The sequence below is a fragment of the Lagenorhynchus albirostris genome, chromosome 12, assembly GCF_949774975.1.
Source record: "Lagenorhynchus albirostris chromosome 12, mLagAlb1.1, whole genome shotgun sequence".
Lineage (NCBI taxonomy): Eukaryota > Metazoa > Chordata > Mammalia > Artiodactyla > Delphinidae > Lagenorhynchus > Lagenorhynchus albirostris.
The window spans coordinates 16,674,933-16,693,178 of NC_083106.1; positions in this window are offsets into that span (position 1 = coordinate 16,674,933).

Consider the following 18,246-nt stretch of genomic DNA (forward strand, 5'->3'; position numbering starts at 1 on the left):
TAAAAAAATAAGTTTTCAAAATTAATGGGATATGTTTCAACCTTCCAGCCTGAATCCCTATGTAAACAAGCCAGAAACACGAAGTGTGGCATAATTTATGTTTTTCACCATCTCTGTTTCTAACCCGACACAGATTATCACACAACAACCTTGCTAAATTGCATGGCTGTTATTATCCTGATTCTTCCATGAGAAAACCAAAAGACCACAGAAACTTGGTAGCTTGATCCAGACCAAATAGTAATGGGCAAGAATAAGACCGTTATCAGGGTTTTCTGATTCCAAACGTTGTTGCTCTTTCTGCTATGGGATAAGTCATGTTCAACAGCAATGCAGGAAAGGCGGGACCTCTTCCAGAAAGCCAGATGAACAAATTCCTGTAATGCTTGGTCTCTGGGAAGAATTTTCAAGGGAAGCGTACTGCTAACTTCTCTCCACTTCCTGTATCCCACAGTGCACATGCACATACAAACACACAAACCCAAGCCTCCCGAAAGGCCTGTCAAGGTTAGGAATTGAACTATAATCCACTGCAGGTACGCAGGTGTGGGAAACTTGGAGAATACTTATGCTGCTACATATACATACTTAATAAATGTAAGTGCTTCTCTACTTACAAACTTTCAATTCACAGCCATCTGTACAGATGAACAAAGCAACTTTTCAGAGCCACACCCCACCAGCCTGCTCTTCACCAACAGAGGGCACCATGGTTGCGCCCAGATATTTTAGTCTCGACTAAAGTTTGTTAGTCTGCGGCTGAAATCATAAGCTCAGGCAGATAAAGTAAATGAATGAAGTGAGACCAGTAAAAGACAACAGGAAAATAAAACTTGTAGCAGACCAAGTAGTGCATGCCCTATCGGAAGAGGGCAGCCAAACCTCAGCTCTGGACAACTGTTATCATGAGGGGTTGAGGGCTCACTGGTGCAAGATATTCTGATTTTTCAAGACAGAAAAAATTCTGATTTTTATGTGAAGTCTCCTGGTTTTAAATATTGCAGCTAATTCACATTTTGGAAAAGCTCCGTGCAGACTAAACACACCCAGATCTGCACGCCAGATCGTGTTTGTGTTTTCTGAGTTAGTTTGGTAACATTATTAACTCCATTATGTCCAAAAAGTACAAAGCTTTTGGAGAATGATGAAAGTGGTAAGAAAGGGGCCAAGAAAGTCCAAAATTCTGAACTAATCCCATCAATGTGTACAGTTCTTTGAAGAAAACTAACTTTACATGATATGGATACATTAACCAATTTAAAAGTAATGCTTTGGACTCATGAACAAATGGACTTAGAAAAAGCTTTTTGGAACTTCATGTGTTCATTAAAACAGAAGCATCAAAAACAAACATTTATATCGTGAACCTTGTTTAGAAAGGGATTCTTCCAACATGTTTATAAAAGCGCGGACCCCAGAGGCGGGCATGAGACGCTAAGGCTGCTGCTGCCGCCACCAAGAAGCCTGTGTGCGAGCACAGGTCACTCTCCACACCTCCCCTCCTTGAGCCTGTGCAGCCCGCCACTACCAGGGTCCCGGGATCCAGGGACAACTCCCCGGAAGAACGCACGGCGCCTCACGCTGGTGCAACGTCACGCAGGCCTCTGCCGCCGCAGGCCCGCCCCGCACTCCGCGCCCCTCCCTCCCCGCCCACCCCCCGGCCTGAGTGAGCCAGAGCCCCCGAATCAGCGGCTCCTTTAACCCCGTCCTGTCTGAGCGAAGAACAGACGCCCTCCGCGACCAACACGCAGAGGCGGGGCCAAATCCAAAGCTGAGCCCTGGGAGCTGTGAGAACAAAGAAGAGAAAGGGAAATCCCTCCCAGCAGCCTCAGAAGCAGCGGATTAAAGCTCCACAATCAACTTGATGTACCTGCATCTGTGGAATACATGAATAGACAACGAATCATCCCAAATAGAAGAGGTGGGCTTTGAGAGCAAGATTCATTATTTTTTCTCCTTTTCCTCTTTTTGTGAGTGTGTATGTGTATGCTTCTGTGTGAGATTTTGTCTGTATAGCTTTGCTTCCACTATTTGTCCTAGGGTTCTATCCATCCGTTTTGGGTTTTTTCCCTTCTCTTTTCTTAATAATTATTTTTTATTTTAATAACCTTATTTTATTTTATCTTACTTTGTTTTACTTTATCTTCTTTCTTTCTTTCCTTCCTTCCCTCCTTCCTTCCTCCCTCCCTCCTTTCTTCCTTCCTTCCTTTCTTTCTTTCTCTCTCTCTTTCTTTCTACTTTTTCTCCCTTTTATTCTGAGCCGTGTGGATGAAAGGCTCTTGGTGCTCCAGCCAGGAGTCAGTGCTGTGCCTCTGAGGTGGGAGAGCCAACTTCAGGAAACTGGTCCACAAGAGACCTCCCAGCTCCGAATAATATCAAACGGCGAAAATCTCCCAGAGATCTCCATCTCAACACCAGCACCCAGGTTCACTCAACGACCAGCAAGCTACAGTGCTGGACACCCTATGCCAAACAACTAGCAAGACAGGAACGCAACCCCACCCATTAGCAGAGAGGCTGCCTAAAATCATAATAAGTCCACAGACACCCCAAAACACACCACCAGACATGGACCTGCCCACCAGAAAGACAAGAGCCAGCCACATCCACCAGAACACAGACACTAGTCCCCTCCACCAGGAAGCCAACACAACCCACTGAACAAATTTAGCCACTGGGGACAGACACCAAAAACAATGGGAACTATGAACCTGCAGACTGAAAAAAGGAGATCCCAAACACAGTAAGATAAGCAAAATAAGAAGACAGAGAAACACACAGCAGATGAAGGAGCAAGATAAAAACCCACAAGACCTAACAAATGAAGAGGAAATAGGCAGTCTACCTGAAAATGAATTCAGAATAATGATAGTAAAGATGATCCAAAATCTTGGAAATAGAATAGACAAAATGCAAGAAACATTTAACAAAGACCTAGAAGAACCAAAGATGAAACAAGCAATGATGAACAACACACTAAATGAAATTAAAAATACTCTAGATGGGATCAATAGAATAACTGAGGCAGAAGAACGGATAAGTGACCTGGAAGATAAAACAGTGGAAGTAACTACTGCAGAGCAGAATAAAGAAAAAAGAATGAAAAGAACTGAGGACAGTCTCAGAGACCTCTGGGACAACATTAAATGCACCAACATACAAATTATAGGGTTTCCAGAAGAAGAAGAGAAAAAGAAAGGGACTGAGAAAATATTTGAAAAAATTATAGTTGAAAACTTCCCTAATATGGGAAAGGAAATAGTTAATCAAGTCCAAGAAGCATAGAGAGTCCCATACAGGATAAATCCAAGGAGAAATACGCCAAGACACATATTAATCAAACTGTCAAAAATTAAATATAAAGAAAACATATTAAAAGCAGCAAGGGAAAAACAACAAATAACACACAAGGGAATCCCCATAATGTTAACAGCTCATCTTTCAGCAGAAACTCTGCAAGCCAGAAGGGACTGGCAGGACATATTTAAAGTGATGAACGAGAAAAACCTGCAACCAAGATTACTCTACCCAGCAAGGATCTCATTCAGATTTGATGGAGAAATTAAAACCTTTACAGACAAGCAAAAGCTGAGAGAGTTCAGCACCACCAAACCAGCTTTACAACAAATGCTAAAGGAAATTCTCTAGGCAAGAAACACAAGAGAAGGAAAAGACCTACAATAATGAACCCAAAACAATTAAGAAAATGGGAATAGGAACATACATATCGATAATTACCTTAAATGTAAATGGACTAAATGCTCCCACCAAAAGACACAGATTGGCTGAATGGATACAAAAAAAAGACCCATATATATGCTGTCTACAAGAGACCCACTTCAGACCTAGAGACACATACAGACTGAAAGTAAGGGGATGGAAAAAGATATTCCATGCAAATGGAAACCAAAAGAAAGCTGGAGTAGCAATTCTCATATCAGACAAAATAGACTTTAAAATAAAGACTATTAGAAGAGACAAAGAAGGACACTACATGATGATCAAGGGATCGATCTAAGAAGAAGATATAACAATTGTAAATATTTATGCACCCAACATAGGAGCACCTCAATACATAAGGCAAATGCTAACAGCCATAAAAGGGGAAATCGACAGTAACACAATCATAGTAGGGGACTTTAACACCCCACTTTCACCCATGGAGAGATCATCCAAAATGAAAATAAATAAGGAAACACAAGCTTTAAATGATACATTAAACAAGATGGACTTAATTGATATTTGTAGGACATTCCATCCAAAAACAACAGAATACACATTTTTCTCAAGTGCTCATAGAATATTCTCCAGGATGATCATATCTTGGGTCACAAATCAAGCCTTGGTAAATTTAAGAAAACTGAAATTGTATCAAGTATCTTTTCCAACCATAACGCTATGAGACTAGATATCAATTACAGTAAAAGAACTGTAAAAAATACGAACACATGGAGGCTAAACAAAACACTACTTAATAACGAAGTGATTACTGAAGAAATGAAAGAGGAAATAAAAAAATACCTAGAAACAAATGACAATGGAGACACGACGACCCAAAACCTATGGGATGCAGCAAAAGCGGTTCTAAGAGGGAAGTTTATAGCAATACAATCCTACCCTAAGAAACAGGAAACATCTCGAATAAACAACCTTACCTTGCACCTAAAGCAATTAGAGAAAGAACAAAAAACCCCCAAAGTTAGCAGAAGGAAAGAAATCATAAAGATCAAAGCAGAAATAAATGAAAAGAAACAAAGAAAACAATAGCAAAGATCAAGAAAACTAAGAGCTGGTTCTTTGAGAAGATAAACAAAATCGATCAACCATTAGCCAGACTCATCAAGAAAAAGAGGGAGAACTCAAATCAATAGAATTAGAAATGAAAAAGGAGAAGTAACAACTGACACTGCAGAAATACAAAAGATCATGAGAGATTACTACAAGCAACTCTATGCCAATAAAATGGACAACCTGGAAGAAATGGACAAATTCTAAGACATGCACAACCTGCCAACACTGAATCAGGAAGAAATAGAAAATATCAACAGACCAATCACAAGTCATGAAATTGAACTGTGATTAAAAATCTTCCAACAAACAAAAGCCCAGGACCAGATGGCTTCACAGGGGAATTCTATCAAACATTTAGAGAAGAGCTAACACCTATCCTTCTCAAACTCTTCCAAAATATAGCAGATGAAGGAACACTCCCAAACTCATTGTACGAGGTCACCATCACCCTGATACCAAAACCAGACAAGGATGTCACAAGGAAAGAAAACTACAGGCCAATATCACTGATGAACATAGATGCAAAAATCCTCAACAAAATACTAGCAAACAGAATCCAACAGCACATTAAAAGGATCATACACCATAATCAAGTGGGATTTATTCCAGGAATGCAAGGATTCTTCCATATAGGCAAATCAATCAACGTGATACACCATATTAACAAATTGAAGGAGAAGAACCATATGATCATCTCAATAGATGCAGAGAAAGCTTTAGACAAAATTCAACACCCATTTATGATAAAAACCCTGCAGAAAATAGGCATAGAGAGAACATTCCTCAACATAATAAAGGCCATATATGACAAACCCACAGACAACATCGTCCTCAATGGTAAAAACCTGAAAGCATTTCCACTAAGATCAGGAACAAGACAAGGTTGCCCACTCTCACCACTCTTATTCAACATAGTTTTGGAAGTTTTAGCCACAGCAATCAGAGAAGAAAAAGAAATAAAAGGAATCCAAATCGGAAAAGAAGAATTAAAGCTGTCACAGTTTGCAGATGACATGATACTATACATACAGAATCCTAAAGATGCTACCAGAAAACTACTAGAGCTAATCAATGAATTTGGTAAAGTAGCAGGATACAAAATTAATGCACAGAAATCTCTGGCATTCCTATACAATAATGATGAAAAATCTGAAAGTGAAATCACGAAAACACTCCTATTTACCATCGCAACAAAAGGAATAAAATATCTAGGAATAAACCTACCTAGGGAGACAAAAGACCTGTATGCAGAAAATTATAAGACGCTGATGAAAGAAATTAAAGATGATACAAATAGATGGAGAGATATACCATGTTCTTGGATTGGAAGAATCAACATTGGGAAAATGACTATACTACCCAAAGCAATCTACAGATTCAATGCAATCCCCTATCAAATTACCACTGGCTTTTTCACAGAACTAGAACAAAAAACTTCACAATTTGTATGGAAACACAAAAGACCCCCGAATAGATAAAGCAATCTTGAGAACAAAAAACGGAGCTGGAGGCATCAGGCTCCCTGACTTCAGACTATACTACAAAGCTACAGTAATCAAGACAATATGGTACTGGCACAAAAACAGAAACATAGATCAATGGAAAAAGATATAAAGCCCAGAGATAAACCCACACCCCTATGGTCAACTAATCTATGACAAAGGAGGCAAGGATATACAATGGAGAAAAGACAGTCTCTTCAGTAAGTGGTGCTGGGAAAATTGGACAGCTACATGTAAAAGAATGAAATTAGAACACTCCCTAACACAATACACAAAAATAAACTCCAAATGGGTTAGAGACCTAAAAGTAAGACTGGACACTATAAAACTCTTAGAGGAAAACATAGGAAGAACACTCTTTGACATAAATCACAGCAAGATCTTTTTTGATCCACCTCCTAGAGTAATGGAAATAAAAACACAAATAAACAAATGGGAACTAATGAAACTTCAAAGCTTTTGCACACCAAAGGAAACCATAAACAAGATGAAAAGACAACCCTCAGAATGGGAGAAAATGTTTGCAAACAAATCATAAGACAAAGGATTAATCTCCAAAATACATAAACAGCTCATGCAGCTCAATATTAAAGAAACAAACAACCCAATCCAAAAATGGGCAAGACCTAAATAGACATTTCTCCAAAGAAGACACACAGATGGCCAAGAAGCACATGAAAAGCTGCTCAACATCACTAATTATTAGAGAAATGCAAATTAAAACTATAATGAGGTATCGCCTCACATCAGTTAGAATAGGCATCATCAGAAAATCTACAAACAACAAATGCTGGAGAGGGTGTGGAGAAAAAAATGGAACCCTCTTCCACTATTGGTGGAAATGTAAATTGATACAGCCACTATGGAGAACAGTATGGAAGTTCCTTAAAAAACTAAAAACAGAATTACCATATGATCCAGCAGTCCCACTACTGGGCATATACCCAGAGAAAACCATAATTCAAAAAGACACATGCAGCCCAATGTTCTTTGCAGCACTATTTACAATAGCCAGGTCATGGAAGCAACGTAAATGCCCATCAACAGACAAATGGATAAGGAAGATGTGGTACATATATGCAATGGAATATTACTCAGCCATAAAAGGAACGAAATTGGGTCATTTGTTGAGACGTGGATGGATCTAGAGACTGTCATACAGAGTGAAGCAAGTCACAAAGAGAAAAATAAATATCGTATATTAACGCATATATGTGGAACCTAGAAAAATAGTACAGATGAACCGGTTTTCAGGGCAGAAATTGAGACACAGATGTAGAGAACAAACGTATGGACACCAAGGGGGTAAAGCAGCAGGGGGTGGTGGTGGTGGTGGGATGAATTGAGAGATTTGGATTGACATGTATACACTCATGTGTATAAAACTGATGACTAATAAGAACTTGCTGTATAAAAAAATAAATTAAATTAAATTTGAAAAATGATAAAGATAATGAAGAGGCAGAGGAGGAGGATGCAGGGAGTGGAGAGTAAACGTATCAGATAAAACACATAAAGCAGCAACCATTTGTACTCTGTGAAAGAAATCTCTCCTGACTCTTTTCAGACTGAAAGAAAATACAGACTTCTCAGGGACCTTGCTGTAAAGGACTCTAATTTCAAAATAATGTGAGCATGCGGGGATAGCAACATCACACCAATGCACCTTAAGCAAAGCTGTCTTCAAAGCTGGGGAACTATAAATCCTGGGTAGTGGTTTATAACAGCTCACCCTTACTTTTATAATTAAAATCATTTATATTGCCATTGAAAAAGCTTAACCTGAAGGTGGGATATCCTGGGGTGGACACATGGACACCATGACTTGCAATGCAGAAAAGTACAAAAGATAAGAGGAGGCCAACTCTCATTGCCTTGAGAGAGAGTCCAATGCTAGGATATGAGGGAATGAGAGTTAAGTAGATATTATATTCCCCCACTTCTATCATTTTATATGAAATTAATACTTATATCAATTTACATCATTTTATAACATGCATTTCACAGCATATATGTCAAGATTTCCTTAGCTAATTTATTAATTTTAAAGATTTTGAGGGAGACTTCCACTCCAGCCATGATTGAATAATGGAGACTAGATTTACCCTCTCACCAGAAAGAAGAAAATTGGACAAAATGTATGAGGAAGCAGTTTGGGGATATTAGACAACAGGCAACACAGGACTGTGCTCTCTCAGAGAATGGAAACACACAAGGTGAGCCAAGTAATCACCCCAGCTATCTGTTTGGAGTCTTCTCTGGATCATGAATCATGGAGAAAGAGATCACAAGTAGAGTATTTTATTTGAGGAGACAAAAATTGAGTTTGAGAATACTGAATTGGCTGAACTTCTAGGCAGAGTATTGTGGGAGGTTGGTGGAGAGTGCATGGAGAAAGAATCCATAAGGATCAACAATCCCATTAAATGTAAATTGTCTAAACACTCTAGTTAAAGATAGAGATTGTCTGGTTGGTTAGAAAGACCCAACTGTATGCTGCCTACAAGAAGTCCATTTCACATATGAAAATAGAAATAAAGAGATGAAACAAGATATATCATGCTAATACTACAAATAAATAGATAAGAAAAAAATTTAACTTGGAGTTCCTATACTAATATCAGGCAAAACAGATTTCATGGCAAAGAGTATTACCAGAGATAAAAAGGTTATTTCATAATGATAAAGGTTAATTACTCAAGAGAACATAATCCTAAATGTGAATGCAACTAATAATCTTCAAAATACATGGAACAAAACTGACAGAACTGCAAGAAGAAATAATCTACAATTGTAATTGGAGAGTTGACCACCCCTTTCTCAATAACTAATCAAATAAGTTGACATAAAATCAGTAAGGATATAGAAAATTTAAACAACTCTGTTAACCAGATAGACCTAATTGACATTTCTAGAACACACCACTGAACAAGAGCAGAATGAATACTCATTCTTCTCAAGTGCACACAACATTTACCAAGTTAGACCATATCCTGGATGCATAAAAGAAGTCTCAACTGGACCTGGAAGGTATTACGCTTAGTGAAATAAATCAGACAGAGAAAGACAAATACTATATGTTATTACTTATATGTGGAATGTAAAAAAAACAAACAAATGAATATAACAAAACAGAAATAGACTCATAGATATAGAGAAGAAACTAGTGGTTACCAATGGGGAGAGGGGTTGGGGAAGGGCAAGATACAGGTAGGGGATTAAGAGATACAAACTACTATGTATAAAATAAATAAGCTACAAGGATATATTGTACAGCACAGGGAATATAGCCAATATTTTGTAATAACTTTAAATAGAATATACTCTATTAAAAGATTGAATCACTATGTTTTACACCTAAAACTAACATAATATTATAAATCAATATATTTCCATTTGAAAGTCTCAAAAAATATAACAGGGCTCAAGTAATACAAAATATGTTCTCTGACCAAAATTAAACTAAAAATCCATAACAGAAGGTTGTCTGGAAAAATAGTCAAATATTTGGAAACTAATTTACTGTAAAAAGTAATCCATGGGTCAGAGAAGAAATCAAAAAATAAATTAGAAAGTATTTTGAACTGAATGAAAATGAAAACACAACATTCCCATACTTGTGGGATGCAACTAAAGCAGTACTAGAAAGTATTTTAAAAGATAATAAGGGATTATCAAGAATTACTTTTTCCTAATAAACACCATACCAAAAAATATGACAACTGAGATTAATTGGACAAATTCCTTGAAATACAAAATTTATCAAAATCTACACAAAAAGAAATAGATAACCTGAAGAGCTCTGTATCTGTTCTTTAAATTAAATTGTATGAATAAACTTTCCCATGAATAAAACTCCAGGCCCATATGCCTTCACTGGGAAATTCTGGCAAATATTTAAGAAAGAAAGAATACCAATTCTACCCAAACTCTTCTAAGAAATTAAGGAGTGATCACTTCCCAATTCATCCTCTGAGGCCAGCATTACTCTGACAAGGACAATTCAAGTGGGAATAAAAGCCCCATACATATACGATCAATTAATTTTGACAAGGTGCCAAGGCAATTCGATGGAGAAAGACTTTTAAACAAATGGTGCTGGAAAATCTGGTTATCTAAGCGCAAAAGGAAAAAACCCTCAACTCTTGCTTCACACCACATACAAAAATACAAAAAAGTAACTCAAATTGGATCATAGTCCTAAAAAATAAATGTAAACATATCACTTCTAGAGGAAAACACAGGAGAAAAGCCTTGTGAAATGGAGATGGGCAAACTGATATAAACTGTACTATGTCAAAATTATAAACTTCTGGGTTTCCCTAATGGTGCAGTGGTTGCGAATCCGCCTGCCAATGTAGGGGACACGGGTTCCAGCCCTGGTCCGGGAAAATCCCACATGCCACGGAGCATCTAAGCCCATGTGCCACAACTACTGAGCCCGCGTGCTGCAACTACTGAAGCCCATAAGCCTAGAGCCTGTGGTCTGCAACAAGAGAAGCCACCACAACGAGAAGCCCATGCACCGCAACGAAGAGTATCCCCCACTCGCCGCAACTAGAGAAAGCCCACATGCAGTAATGAAGACCCAACACAGCCAAAAATAAATAAATAAAATAAATAAATTTATTTTAAAAAATTATAAACTTCTGTTCTTTGAAAGATACCTTAAAGAAGATAAAAGAGACAAGCAACAAACTAAGAGAAAATATTTGTAAAACGCATCTCTGAAAAATGACTTGTATTCAGAATATACAAAAAACCCTTACAACTGAATAATTTAAAAGAACAGCAAAAAACTTTAGTTCACCAAAGAGATATGGTTAGAAAATGAGCACTTAAAAAGATGCTCAGGGCTTCCCTTGTGGCGCAGTGGTTGAGAATCTACCTGCCAATGCAGGGGACACGGGTTCGAGCTCTGGTCTGGGAAGATTCCACATGCCGCTGAGCAACTAGGCGCGTGAGCCACAACTACTGAGCCTCCACGTCTGGAGCCTGTGCCCCGTAACAAGAGAGGCTGCGACAGTGAAAGGCCCGCGCACCGTGATGAAGAGTGGCCCCTGCTCACCGCAACTAGAGAAAGGCCTCGCACAGAAACAAAGCCCCAACACAGCCAAAAAAAAAAAAAGATGCTCAACATCATTAGTCCTTGGGGACATGCAAACAAACTAAGACCACACTGAGACATTACTACACATCTATTGGAATAGGTAAAATTTTTTAAACTGATAATACCAAGTGCTGATGAGGCTGCAGAACAAATGAAACTTCTGTACATTCCTAGTAAGAAAACAAATGTACAGTCAACTTAGAAAAGAGTTTGGCAGTTTTTTAGAAAGTTATATATACCATTTGACCTAGCAATCCCATTCTAGGTATTTATCCAAGAGAAATGAGAAAGTATATATTCCAGAAAGACATGTATGCAACTATTTACAGCTGCTTTACTCATAGTTTCCAAAAACAGAAGTTTTTCAAATGTCCATCAACAGACAAATGGCTAAACAATTGTGGTTCATTCATACACTGGAATACTGCTCAGCAATAAAAAGAAACAAACTACTGATATACCCAACATGGATGAATCTCAAATGCATATTACTAGGTGAAAGAAATCAATCGGAAAAGGCTACATATTGGATACTTCCAACTATGTGACACCTGGGAAAGGCAAATCAGATCCATGGTTCCAGGAGCTGGAGACGGAGGCAGGGGATTGACTACAGAGGCACAAGGGAAATTTTGGGAATGACAGAAATATCATTATTTGATTGTGGTGGTGGTTATAGGACTACATACATTTGTCAAAACTTACTGAACTGTAGTACACCTAAAAGGGTGAATGTTACCATTTGTAAATTATATCAAAATAACCTGACTTTTATGGAAGGAAGAAGATAAAAGGAGAATGGCTGGTACATAGAATGATAGGTACAGAATAGGGAGTCCTACAGGCACATAAAGATTCCCAGGATCTGTATCATGGAAACCATGCTTTGATTACCTCTCATCTTATATTTGAACAAGTCCAGAGCTCCTATTAAACTAGATCCCCCATTTAAACCCAACCACAATAACTTAAATCCCACTCTTGGAAATAATATCCTGAAACATACTATCTGCTGATACCTGGCCTTTCTCACTCATTCCAGGAAATGAAATAACTGAAAGTCTATGTCAGAGCGAAATCCTTGAAAACAAAAGCATGTTCTATGTACCTAAAACCAAACAAAACCACACCACAAAGGGAGACCTCCAGGAACTCAAAAGATGAGGTAAAATGTAAAACACGGACAAGACTCACTGGCGCTAACGTGAAATGACTGATGCTCACGTAGTACGTCTCTGGTGAGGATGTAAAACGGTAAAACAGTGGTACTGCTTGGTTCTGTTTATTGGTTCTGCAATTCCTTCATAGGGAATCTAATCAGTAGTGACAGAAAGCAGATCACTGGTTGCCTGGAGCTGGGTGTATAGTGGGGCATCCAACGGGGCATAAGGGAACTTTGGGGGATGCTGAAATGTTCTTGGTTGTAGTGGTGGTCACATGGGTGAATACATTTGTCAAAACTCATTAAACCTCACACTTAGATGGATGTCTTTAATTATATACAAATTATATCACAATAGCATAGTGTTCTTTAAAAAAGATTTTTAGTGGTTTCTATCTCCTGCAGTACAATGGACTAGATATACTTTTTAACTCTATCCACGAAAGCAAATAAAAATATGGGTTAATATTTAATGCTTACATTAAAATGTATACATTAATGTAAATTAAACATAATTATGTTATAAACATAAATTAAAATTTATGATTATGAAATTTTTACTCACAGCTAAGTCTCATGATACATTATCATTGCTTTTAAAATCAATGCATTTAAAAATGGCTTTTTTTTTGGGGGGGGGGCTTGGGTTTGTGGAAATATGAGAACAAGTAAAGGCTATTTACTCAGAGATCACTATAGCAAGAGTCAGACACCATCACTTGCTTTTCAGCAGACACTCAAAGGCAGGCAGTGGAGTAGGAAAGCTTCATAGTGGAACAAAGGGAAGGCTTCAGGTGTGCCCTGAATAGAGACTCTAGGTCTGGGACAGCTGTAAGTGGACTAACTAGAAGCAGGGCATCCATGTGATTGGTTAGCGGTACGTATTGGGCTTTCTCTGGTTAGTCCTAAGCTGGAAGCAGGAATAGAAGTTAGGAAAGCTGTCAGTCATTCATCAGATCCTGGCTGTTTGAGGCTGACTGTTACAGGGATTATTATTTGACTTCCTGGACCATTTTCTAGAGATGGTAGTCTGACTTCCTACAAGTCTGACTTACAGATAGCACAGCCTGGCTTCCTGGGCCAGTTACTGTAGCTAATGGACAGGTTTTCTGGTCTGATTGCTATAGACTGTGGGTCACAGTTCCATTTTTATATATGGTCTGGCCATTGTCCATTTGTATGTTAAATTTCTCAGGTTTCTATAACCTGATCTTTAATTTAAGCCCCAAATCATCATCAAATAGCTAAATCTCTTCTCAGGTATTCTATCACTTTAATCTTCATAATGAAAACTACTAGGAATCTTTTAACCTCTCTTTTTAAATTATGTATCCATGTATGTATGTATGTAGTTATTTAAATTGAGATAGAATTGTCATATAACATTGTAGAAGCTTAAGGTGTACACATGTTGATTTGATACATTTATATATTGCAATATGGTTACCACCTTAGAATTAGCTAACACCTCTATCATCACATAATTATTACTTTCTTTTTTGTGGTGAGAACAATTAAAATTTAGTCTCTTAGCAACTTTGAAGTTTATAATACAGTATTGTTGACTAAAATCACGATGCTGTGGATTATACCTCCAGGACTTTTGCATCTACTAGCTGCGAGTTTGTACCATCATACATCTCTCCATTTCCCCCCCCCCCAGGCCCTGGTAGTCACCATTCTACTGTCTGTTTTTATAAGTTTGGCTTTTTAATATTCCATATATAAGTGAGAGCACACAGTATTTGTAGTCTATACTTGCCATCTAAGCTGGGCACACTTGTGATCTTGGAATTAACATTCCCTGTTCCCCTAGAGATGCCTTTTTCCTCTTTCCTGTATTGGATCTCTTTCTTCCTACATTCCATGCTCTCCTCTCTCAGTTCACTCCTCTATTTCCGTGATACACATTAACTTCTTGAGAAAAATCGCATGGGAGGTAAATATGGGAGACTTAGAACATCCAAAACTCTTTTTAGGCTGACCTCCCATATAAAGTGATAGCTTGGAAAGGTTGAAATTCTCTATTCAAAAATACATTTTTTCAGGCTTCCCTGGTGGCGCAGTGGTTGAGAGTCTGCCTGCTAGTGCGGGAGACACGGGTTCGAGCCCTGGTCTGGGAGGATCCCCACATGCCGCGGAGCAACTAGGCCCGTGAGCCACAACTACTGAGCCTGCGCTTCTGGAGCCTGTGCTGTGCAACAAGAGAGGCCCGCGCACCGCGATGAAGAGTGGCCCCCGCTTGCCACAACTAGAGAAAGCCCTCGCACAGAAACGAAGACCCAACACAGCAAAAATAAATAAAATAAAATTTTTTTAAAAATACAGTTTTTCAAAAGATTTCCTTCAGAATTTTAAGGCTCCATTGCCTTTTCAATTTCAAATGTTTCTGTAATTCTGATTCCCCATTCTTTACATGCAACCTCGTTTGTCCCTCTCTGGAAATTCACGGGATCTCTTGCTGCCCCTAACATTCTAAAATTTCACATTGATGCATCTTAACGTGGAAGCCTTTTGATCTGGTGCTGGCAAATTATCTTGAATACTTGGTTGTTTAGTTCCTCCCCTTTATATTCTTTGTCCTATTTCTAGAACCCTTTCCTTTGGGGGCTATTTGATTTCAGGGACTAGTTCTTTAATTTTCTTAGAGTTGTCTCTCCTCTTTTTTTCATCTCTTTGCCTTTTTTGTTCCATTTTCCATTAGATTTCCTCAAACTAATCTTCCAAGCATTTAATTGAGTTTTTCATTTGTGCTATTCAAACAATCACCCTGTTTTTAACCCTATCTTCACATCCAGATATTCCTGATACTGACAATTCAGAAACATTTGGGGGGCGGGGCGGGGTGTGCAACATAAACCAGGTTGCTTCTTGGCTTTCCACAAAGCCAGTTAAGGAATTAACCTTCTCAGTCTACCAAGAGTCAGTTTCTGTTCTTTTATTTGCTTTCCAGTTTCCAAAAGTTCTTTACTCTTACCTCCAGTCCTTGTGGTTTTAAGCCTTAACAAAAATATTTTTGCTAGCATTTTATTGGGGTTTTGGGAGAGAGTAAAAGTAAATATATGTGTTTAAACTTCCTTCTTTACCAGAAGGTACTGACCAAGACAACCTTAGCATTCCCCTCAGCTCGACTAAACTTTACACAGTCTTCTTCCTGACCCTTGCCCCCTGACCTCCCTCTGCTTAGAGCATTTACTTTAGAAAATTTGGCATCACAAATTCTTTCTCTCCCAGTGAGACATAAATCTTCTCCTAGCCTCTTGCCACACCCAGGAACATCTTCTCTAGGACCTGGGAGCCACTCCTCTGATATGTAATCTTTAAGAAGGACAGTGTCCCCATATCCCACTCTTTGTGGGAGGGTAGGAGCCTAATAGCAGACACAGATGATCAACCTCGCCACTAACATCCTCCAATATTTGTTCACTAGCTCACCTTAGTGTTCAAAAATTCTCCCCACCTTTTGTTTCAGCAGAGTTGAGTTCAATCTCTCTCCCCAGTTGCAGTAGTCTTGAACAAAGTCTTCCTGGACTGTTTGACTCTGGTACATTTTTTCTTTTACAGTATGGATGCATTTTTATTTTTAAAAATTATTTGGATCAGTAACTGATAAAAGCAAATATTGTATCTGGAAACATATCAGATTTTTGAAACATTGTCCAACTCAGTAAACATTTCTTGAGCACTTGTATATTGTGTTTGTATTGTGCCAGGCATTGAAGATACCACAAAAAAAGTAATAAATTCAGGAAGTGGGCAACACATCCAAAAGAATGAATTATAGATATCAAGTTTGATTTGTTTACTTATAACTGAGACAAAGACTAGCTTTGTGATCTCAGGCAAATTCATTCTCTTCTCTACATCTCTTATTCTGAAAAATAACAGTATTGCACTACATGGTTTATAAATTTCCTGTTTGACTCTCAGATTCTGCGACAAGTTTGAAGTAATGCAACAACTTGGGTTTGGCAATAAAGCTACTAAAATATTTAAAAATTTTTACTTTAGTCAGCATGTACTTAAATATGTTAGTTTGTTTCAGTGGTAGGATTGGATAGGAATAATACAGGATTCAACTAAGCATAGCTGAGTTCTCTTAGAGGTACTCACAAATCAATACTTGAGCCTTATCTGAAATCCTAGCAATTTTTTCTCTTTACAGGACATAGTTTCAAGGTCCAAAAAGTATCTCTGGAGAGTATTACATTTTGGAGCTTGCTCAAAGTTCTTCTATAAATACTCCAGCAAAGGAAAGAAAACAAGCCATCAGCAATCACTCTGACAGGGATTTATCGAGCAGCCCAGAGTTTTGGACTCCAGTCCAAACTGCTGGCTTGGTTATAAAGGCAGCAGAGTCATCATTCAAATGGATTTAAGTGCCCATTGTGTGTAATGACCTTCCTTGCCTTTCAGGGCTAACAGGTTAAGATGTATAACAAAAGCTCTTAGCCTTAGGGGGTGCTTGGCACAGCAAAATTCAAAGGCAGTAAAGATAACTACACCCCAACTGCTGGCTGAGTCCAGCTCAGTCGTCTGTAGTGGGGCTGTGGAGAACCCGTCAAAATCTGTTGTCGCATAGAGTTGAGTTGGATTCCTGGTCTACTGACATCTACTAGTTGTGTGATTGTGGGCAGGTTAACTTAACCTCTTTGAGCCACATAGAGTTGTTGAAAGAATTAAATGAAATAAGCTATGTGACATGCTTAGCACATTCACTGGCATATAAATTGTGCTTAATAAGTATTAGCTGAAATTTATTAATAGTAAGAGTTAAAGGTAGGGGTAGCAATGGTAGAAATTTGGTCCACCTTATATACATTGTAGCGAATCAGAATATGCCCCCTCAAAGTATGCCACTTTGGCATAAATATTATTTTGAGCTGAAGATACTTCAGACACAGCAACGCAAGAAGGGCTGTGACCTTTCTATCTAAAAGCAGGATCTAGAATTTCTTGTGAGAAAGGTGCCCTCCCTGTACCAGGAAGGGCAAGATGACTCTTAATCACCAGAGATTCTTAGCCCAGAGATGTAATGTACGTAACAAATCTTACTAAAACAGCCCGTATCTTCCATTACTTCCCCCCACATACTTAACCTTCCCACAGCTGGCCACTTCTAGGAGTCTGAACCCCTTTTTCTTTATCTTGTCACTTCTCCACAAATTATTCTTTCTGAAGGTGCTATATAAGCCCCAAGTTGTAAGCACCCCTTTGAGCTATGCATCACTGAGCAACTCCTGAGTCTATTTGCACTGCACAAGTTTATAAACTCTGTTTTTCTCTTGTTAGTCTGACTTTTGTCCATTTAATTTCCAGAGCCCCAGTCACAGAACCTAAGCGGGCAGAGAAAGAGGGGGTTTTTTCCTCCTGTGTTTTTACAGTTTGTACGTATGTAAGTTTGTGATAACTGTGTGTATCCAGAGAGACACTGATCTTATCTATTGATTTAGGAAGGCTTTATAGAGGAGGTAAAAAACATCACAGAATGATGGCTTCCTAGAATAGAGGGAACTGAGGAATTTCAGGGTATCCTCAAGCAAGAAAGAGATGAAGCAGAAGATGCTTCACATGTGGGAGGAACTACAGAGTCATTATGATTGTGGCAGCAAGGGCCAGGAGGAGAGTGGTGGGAGATCAGGTCTGAGGCCAAGGAAAAGGCCTTGAATTTCACCTCAGTG